Below are 8,559 nucleotides of genomic sequence, written 5' to 3' on the forward strand. Positions count from 1 at the left end.
GAGCAGCACCTGCTGGCTTCTCTGTGGCAACATGTTTTGAGTGATGGCACGTGAGTGTCGGCCTGGCACTGTGACAGGTGCTGGGACTTCATAGACAAAGGCCCACTCCCTTCCCTCATAGTGCTCAGATGCTGGTCAAGGAGGATAATCAAATAAGTAGTTGCAATTTTTCTTGATGGCTGCTAGGTGAGAGTAAATTCTGGGTGCCAAGGAAGTACAAGAGAAAGAAGGGAATCAGGAAGTGCATCCTAAGAGAGGTGAGAGCTGAACTCTGTTTCAGAAGTGAAGTCAGAGTTGCCCAGAGGCCAGAAGGGAGAGAACATGTACTCCAGGCGGAAAAAGCAGCTGGAGTCTGGAATTGGGGGCATGCATGACAGAATGGGGACCATCCAGTCATTCCATCTGTAGGGCCAGGTGGGGGCCTGGAAAGTGGGGAAAAGCCAGCTTTTAGTGCTACATGAGTGAGAACCATAAAAACTGCTGAGTTACAGCGATGCCATTATCAGGGCTCAGAGAGCATAAGGCTGTTACTGTCAGAGGAGTGGAGGTGTGCTCCCAACATCTATAAAGTCTCTTAAAACCCCAATATCAGAATGGCTTAATGCAAATGATTTTTAAAATGCAGAACTATTAAAAATATCGTTTTCAACCTTCAGTTACCTTCCTCTTGGTGTCTCAGTTTGTTGCTTCCTATAAAAAGTAGTATCACCTTTTCTTTGTTTGGAAAATACATTCAGTAAGCTTCAAGGGGTAGGGTATCGTGCAGCGTATGTGGGCAGACACTTAATAACATCTTGGAATTTGTTCATGATTTCATAGTCAACCAATCCTTTAAAAACTCATCGACTTAGCCCTGTGTCCTTGTAGCCTTTACCATTACATACGGAAGAGTCCTGCTTCACTATCTCCTCTTCTCTCGATCTTCCTTTTCTTCTTCTACAACTTACTTCTTCCCGCTTTGTTGCCGTTCCTCCCAGTCAAGCTCTGACCAGAGGGTTTTCAGCTCTGGCGCCCCCTAAGGCTGAAAGAGGCTCTTTGCATTGTGTGCTTCCCTTATGCCACATCAGGTGACCGCATTGACCACCACCTTCTGAACCCTTGGCTTTCAGGGGACCGTGAGCTGTGTGTGAACATGGCTCCGGATAACATCCCACCCACTCTATGGACAGCCCCCTCCCTCTATCGCTGCTCCTGAGGACAGTCGGCTCCCACCCCAGTCTTAGAAAAGACCTCATAAACTGGTTCCATGGAGCAGCACAGTTTCTGCTTGCCTGGTCCTTCCTAATCGTATTAGGTGCATTTCTGGCTTCTTCCTTATGTGGCCTTTTGGACCAAAACAGCTTGTAAAGGTCCCCTGTGGGAACTCGGGGCTCTGAGTGTGTCCCAAACAGCAGGCTCAAATCCTTCTAGTTAAATCTACCTCATTAGGCAAACCCAGAAGAATTAAAAGCTCTGTTTACCAGTCAAAAAATAGAGTTTTCAGTGACATGCTTTTAAAATAGCATGTACCTTATATATAAAAATATTGTTTCACTTCCACTCAGCTTTCCCAGGAATTTGTGTATTATGTAAAACAAGACACACCTGTTTTGTTTCCCAGGGCTCCAGGTCCCATTCCGTCTACCGCTGCTCTGTTCTTCCGCTCCTGAAAATAAATGTGTGAAAGACTTGCCGCACACGGAGATATTTTTATTTTAAACTAATTGGACACAAACAATTTTAATTTGGGTTATGATCCAAGAGAAGCTGAAAGTGAACTCTTATTTTAAGCTGAATCTATCTCTCTAAGTGGCCCCACCACATTTTTTTCTGTCATTGAAGAGTGTGCTCCTTCTCACCCTTTTCGATTCTGCTAGCACAGATATTCTTTAAAAAACAGGTAGGCCTCTCTGGCTATGTGGTTCTTCTTTGTCTGCCTGGTGCTGTTGAAGGGCAAAGGGCATTGGAAAGCATTGGTCTTCACATAATGCTACCACCTTGCTCTTAGCTTCTTCCATCACCACATGAAAGTTGCGGTTAAAAAACACACATCAAAGAGCGAGTCCCATTGAAAAGGCGAGAGCTGCCTGCTGAGCTGGCATTCAGCGCCAGGGCTTTTGTTTCAGTGGCGACTCTGACTCTCCTCCCCTAGTCTCCTGTTAGCTCTGGTGTGGGTTCTGACTTGCTCTTGATGATATTGGAGTGTGTGTTTGTGGCACTTACTTTTAATCAGTGCATTTGAGTGCCTGAAGTAAAAAGCTTCTTTCTCCAGCAGGTTGAAACTGTTGAATGGAAACATCATGTTTGGCTAGATTTGAACTTAGTCCAGGGATACAGTTTTAGGTGTGGGTCCATGAACTTACCTCACACTCAGTTCAGGAAGGAAGGTTCCTTCCCGCCCTCTCTTCTCATTTTTCTTTATTGATGATTTGATAAGTATGACAACCTCTTGGAAAGAGCTGCTTTCTTGGAGGTAAGATTTATGTGGGGACTACGGCAAGAGGCAGGTTCTGGTTATTTGCATCCAACTTGGTTTTCCCTGTCTTGCCCTCCTCCCCCCCAACATTCTGTCTGCAGAGCAGACTGTGAGGGATTAACGCTCAACAAGTGAATCTGCAGCCAGTGGGCACCGGCTGCAAGTTCAGAAGGCTGGGCTGCAGTAGGCATTGCATGAGATGTAGATCTCTCTTGTCAGAGTGCCCAGGCAGCCACAGGTGGTTAGTAGATGCTCACCTGCTATATTCGTGCTGTTGGACCAATATTTGTTCATCTTCAACATCCAAGATTCCACCATTTGCTTAAGTGACAGCCAGAACCCACCTTAGGTCCAGTTTTGAATGAGACAAAGCATGCATTCCCCAAACTTGCTGTTGGTCCTCTTTTGCTTTCCTCTCTACTTGATGTCCATTTATCTTCAGGCAGACCACACAAGTTCTCAATTTTACAGCTTCGTGGAGTTCATTGCTGAGTTAAGCTTGTCCACTGCTTTCGACAGTTGCTCTACAGAGAGCCTTTTCCTGGCTCCAATCCATACCCTGTGCTCCAAGCAGAGCGGTGCTTCCCTTCTTACATGTGTTTATCTACTTAACATTTATGAAGAATTAAAGGTTGACCTAAGGAAAGAGGTTGACTGCTAGAATGTCTTTGAAATGCACCAATTTTATTCCAACACTAGTTTTACAGGTGAGTGAAATGACTTCCGTGTTGGTTATGATTCTTGACCAAGTTAGTCTGGCAGCAGAGCCATAAGTAAAACCCAGATTTCTCAGAGTCATCTTCCTGTGCATTTATTTTTAAGATCACCTTCACAAAATATTTTCTACCCCTGGGGCTTTAATGTTTTGAAGGGAGTCAAAAATTTAAGTTCATATTTGGTAATAGAATTGATCAAACCCTACAAATGAGCTTTAGGCATACACCATTAGATGGAAAGTTTGTGTGCTTGTATGTGCAATGGCAGCTTCAAAATTCTTCTGGAGACGGAATTGCAAAGTATAGGCTGGCTTCTTGCTCTGTCCCTGAGTGGTGGCAGTCCTGGCACTTCCTCTACCTTCCTGCAGCAGGAATCACAAGGTTTTGCTATGCTAGTTCAAGCCCTCATTGTCTTCCATGGGGAGTTTAAATCAGAAGTGGCTTCTGTCTGCAGGATTATTATGCCTCATGAGAAAATTCAGGGGCACTCTCCTCAAGGAGTATGAGAGAGCATGAAATTCTCCAGAAAGACTGAAGTCAGCTTCACCATATCAGCTGGTATCAAGGATACACAAAGCTTCTCTGAGATTTCCACAAAAATCTCCACCATCTAAACCTCGTTTGGATTTCTTTCTTCATTGATTCTGCACAAAACCTCAGTCACTTAGTGAAACCCCCATAAAACAACGTATGTCCACTGTTGGGCATACAAGACTAGCTAATTCCTGCCTGTGGAAAAGAAAGTACCATTACGATGTAAACTAGCTTTGCAGCCTACCTTGTAGAAATGCATGCTGCTTTCTTGAGAGATAGAGGTGTTCCTTGGAAATTTTTGTTTGTACATAATGATCTTTCTATACATTTATATAATGCTCTCTTAATTTATAAAGCATTATAAAATACATTGTTTTGTTGAATTCTCAAAACCAGTCTGCCAGGTAGTTGAAGCAGTTGGAGCCAAGATGCTGAGAGTTAGAGAGTGAAATCACTTTCCTGGATGGGAACCTATGTTTTCTGACTCAACAACACCCCACTTCCACATTTTGAGAAGCAGTTACATGCTGGAGAACTTGTGAAGGAAAAATGCTTGCCAGTAGTTACTTGAAAGCTGTAGCTGTTGCAGTATTTCCACTGTCCAGCAGGAGGCAATAGAGTTAAGTCTGCTTTCCATCTTCTGTACACCTTTTCACAGCACTGCCTCACCCCCAACACCTTTCTCTTATCACGTATGTCAGTTTCCTTCCACTTCAACCTACCTTCCTTATACTCCTGACCTCCTACTTCATTAAATCTTGATTTTGAGGTGGAAAAATGGTACACACCTTGGCCACTGATGCCGATATATAAATTTTGTATGATATTCTGTTATCTTCATTCATTCATTCAACAAACATTTAATTAGCCTTTATAATGTACTAGACACCACGTAGCAGGGTGGAGATATCATGTGGAAAAAAACAGATACAGTTCAGTTCCTGCCTTCATGGAGCTTACATTCCTCAGGGTGAGTGATAGAATACCAGGGTTTTGCTTGCAAGCAATAAATTCTAAAATTGGTTAACTTAAGCAGAAAAGAAAATTATAATTGCTCACAGAATCAACAGGAAGCTTAATAACCAAATTTAAGTCCAGAAATGAACAAGATTTAAAGAATGCCAGGCAGTAGGGCAGCACAGATGAAGTCTTACTGCAACAGCAGGCTACTGCCACGACTGCCTGGGCATTTGGTGTCACGGTAGCCCTGTTCTAAAGGTTGCCATCCTGAATAATTTCTCAACCATCCCTGTGCCTTTGTTTTAGTTTCTCAAGATTTAAGATCTTAACTAGAAATGTTCGATTGTCTGAGCCTACACTCTGGTTGCCAGCAGTGGGGAAAGGAGTATCTGAGCCTTTCACACCCATAGTGGGAAACAAAGCTCATCCTTTCAACAACACACCCATTATTCTGCCTTGAGCACCATGTTCTTTTGCAATTGTGAAAGGCAATGTGAATCATAAGAATATAAAAACATTGTACTAAGTGTAACAGAAAGTCACTGAAGTGCTTTCAAGTAGACAGTGATATGAGTCAGTTTACATTAAAAAAAAGAAATTTCAGTGGCATTATAGAAAATTTAAAACAGAAATTTAACAGTGACACACTTTTCACATTTACGAACTAACATTTAATCATTAATATTTGAATTATAATTGTTAAAACGGCCTGCATCCATTCTTTTGACATGGCCGAGCCACCTGAGGCGTCTCTCGCTAAGAACTGCATGCAAACTGCTCATATTGGCTCGCTTCAGCACCTCGGTGTTGGGGACCTTATCCTGCCAGGCGACATGCAGGACGCGTCGCAGGCACCTCATGTGGAAGCTGTTGAGTTTCCTTTCGTGCCTTGCGTAGGTGGTCCACGTCTCACTGCCATAGAGGAGAGTGCTGAGTACGCAGGCTTGGTAGATGCGCAGTCTGGTTTTCTCAGTGAGGCTGGAATTGTTCCACGCTCGCCGGTTCAGTCTGGCCATAACTGTGGCTGCCCTGGCGATTCTCCGGTTGACCTCCAAGTCGACTGACAGAGAGCTCAAGATGGTGGACCCGAGGTAAGTGAAGTCGTTGACAACCTCCAGGGTGTACCCCTCGATGGTGATGCATGGGGGAGTCCCCGTGCCTTGAGCCATAACATTCGTCTTCGTCAGGCTGATGGCTAGTCCGAACTCCTTGCATGCGTGGGAAAGGCAAGTGACTAGCTGCTGGAGTCCCTCTTCGGAGTGTGATGTCAAAGCTGCGTCGTCGGCGAAGAGCATCTCACGGATGAGCACCTCTTTGACTTTGTTCTTGGCTCGTAGACGGGCCAGGTTGTAGAGCTTGCCATCGAATCTGGTGTGAATGAAGACACCCTCGCTGCAGTCCTTAAAGGCGTATTGGAGGAGCATGGAGAAGAAGATTCCGAACAGCGTAGGCGCAAGGACGCAGCCCTGCTTTACTCCGCTGCTGACTGGGAAGGCCTCAGAGGTTGCGCCGTTGTAGGACACCGTGCTGTGCATGTTGTCGTGAAAGGACATGACCACAGCAAGCAGATGTGGTGGACAGCCAATCTTCCGTAGCAAGCTGAAGAGACCGCTTCGACTGACCAGATCAAACGCCTTCGTAAGGTCGATAAAGGCGAGGTAGAGTGGTTTATGCTGCTCGTGACACTTCTCCTGCAGCTGGCGTAGGGAGAAGATCATGTCCACTGTTGAACGGCCATGAATGGATGCAGGCCGTATCCCCAAAGACCTCCTCTACGGCGAGCTAGCAGAAGGCAAGAGGATGACAGGGCGCCCAAAACTGCGGTTCAAAGACATCTGCAAAAAGGACATGACACAATGCTCCATCAATCTCAACACATGGGAAGTTCAAGCAGACGACCGCCTAGCCTGGAGGCTCGCGGTCAGGCAAGGTACGTCACGCGCGCAACGAGGAGGCGGTCCAGAAAAGATCAAGGCGGAAGCAGCGTCAACAGCAGCAACAACGGCCATCTGCCTTCACCTGTATCAAGTGTGGCAGGGATTGTCACTCCCGAGTCGGACTGCACAGCCATTCTCGGCGGTGCAGATAGACTCTCAAGAAGCTACGCCATCGTCTCTCGAGACGGATGGCTGCCGCCGCCGACGGAATTGTTAAAATAACACATGCATACTTAATATCAACTTAGGCTAAGTGATGCTAGATGCTATAACAATCTCCAATTCTCAGTGGCTTGTTTTGTTTCTTATTCACATCAAGTCCAATGCAAGTGTTGCCAGTTAGCAAGCTGTCCTCAGTATGGTTCTTCAGAGACCAAGGCTCCTTCACCTGGTGGAGCCACCATGCATTTCAACCTTGGATTCTTTGGCTGGAACTATGGCATATGGCCAGGAGCTAGGGAGAGAGAGGATAAAGGATCACATAATAACATTTTTATGAGCCAGGCCTAGAAATGCTTCTATTACTTCCTCTTATATTCCACTGGCTAGGACTCAGTCACATGACCCCTCAACAGCAAAGGAGATTGGGAAATGTAATTTATGTGTCCAGGAAATAGAGGGAACATGTTATATGTTTTAAAGAACATATTACAGCCTATGTGTGGCATACAAATAACTTAAAAAGTTATGGGCGTGGAAGGCTTCAAGCAACAAAAAATCAACTCTTTTTCACCCTCCAGTTTTCTGAATCAACCATCTCGCTACACTGAGCTCTATGCAACACACACACTATGAAACAGGAGAAAGCCCACATTTGAGATCTGAAACTAATTCTGGGTCAGGGATGCAGAGTGCAGTGAGTATGTCATCAGCCACTTGGACGGCGCAGTATCAAGGTATCCCTAACACTAGAAAGCAGGGTTTCTGAGTCTCGGCACTCTTCACATTTTGAGCTGGGTAATCCTTTTCTGTTGGAGGCTGTCCTATTCTCTGTAAGATGTTTAGCAGCACCCTGGACTCTATCCACTAGATGCCAGTAGCACTCCTCCCACTAGCTGTGTCCATCAGAAATGTCTTCCCACTTGGCACACGTACCCTGGAGGGCAAAGTTACCCCTTGAAATTACATCCAGAGAGTGTGAACCTGGGAGAGCTGGAGAGAGGAAGGTGGATTTTGGTACTACAAGCCTCTGCTGATGACACCACTGGACTTTGGGGAAGAATTTCCCTTAGCTGGAATTGTAGAGAAGGATGATGAGGTTATGGAAGAATAACATGGATGGTGCACCTGGTGAGAAAGACCATGTTAGGTGCTTTTGCATCTCATATTAAGATTAAGGTGTCACTTTCTCCATGACCCCTTCCATCTTCCATGTCTCATCCCTGTCACATTTATTAGCCAGAAACATGACACCATTTGAACAAAAGTTGGAAGTTGGACAGAGGGTGCTGGGTGTCAACCTGATTTATCTGTTGAAGTCCAAACCATCTTTGTTTTTAATTATTGCTGTTTTTTTTTTTGTTGTTGTTGTTGTTCTTTGTTTGTTTTATTGTTGTTTTTTTTTTCCTGAGGTGCAGCCCCCTGGTGGAGAAAGATTGACTCGACATCTCTGGTTCAGCTGTCCTATGGAGATAGAAGCATTTAAAAGGAATTAAGAATGAAGGCAAGTATATTGATCTCCCTGACCAATCTCCTCCAACTGATACTTCTTAATCACAGAGCAAATTGGAGTCCTGGTAAACTCCTTTAATGAGCATCCATTCTATTTCTCAGTTCATGTGATTGGAAGGGAAGCTATCTCCCTGCTTCTCTACCTCGTTCCTCACTGTGTTTCTGATTCACTTTCTCATATCACATCTATATTTCATTTTACATATACGGTGCATACATATATTTTCACATTTTTTTGTCTGTGTTTTGCGATAGCACTGGAGGTTTATTATTATAGATCATCATG

The 8,559-nt window shown here is 44.7% G+C and overlaps 1 long non-coding RNA gene across 2 annotated transcripts in view; it reads left to right on the forward strand.

The window, feature by feature from the left end:
- LOC150006004 (uncharacterized) overlaps nt 1-8,260 on the forward strand; it is a 433,280-nt gene extending 425,020 nt beyond the window's left edge. The window contains exon 4 of one of the 2 annotated variants that reach the window (XR_016511715.1): nt 8,174-8,260. This is a non-coding gene — a long non-coding RNA (uncharacterized LOC150006004). The remainder of the gene's footprint in view (nt 1-8,173) is intronic. The other variant, XR_016511714.1, reaches the window with a different exon arrangement.
- The last annotated feature ends 299 nt before the right edge of the window (nt 8,261-8,559 follow it).

This window comes from Furipterus horrens, unplaced genomic scaffold (genome assembly GCF_987537825.1).
Source record: "Furipterus horrens unplaced genomic scaffold, mFurHor1.1.pri manual_scaffold_6, whole genome shotgun sequence".
NCBI classification, from domain to species: domain Eukaryota; kingdom Metazoa; phylum Chordata; class Mammalia; order Chiroptera; family Furipteridae; genus Furipterus; species Furipterus horrens.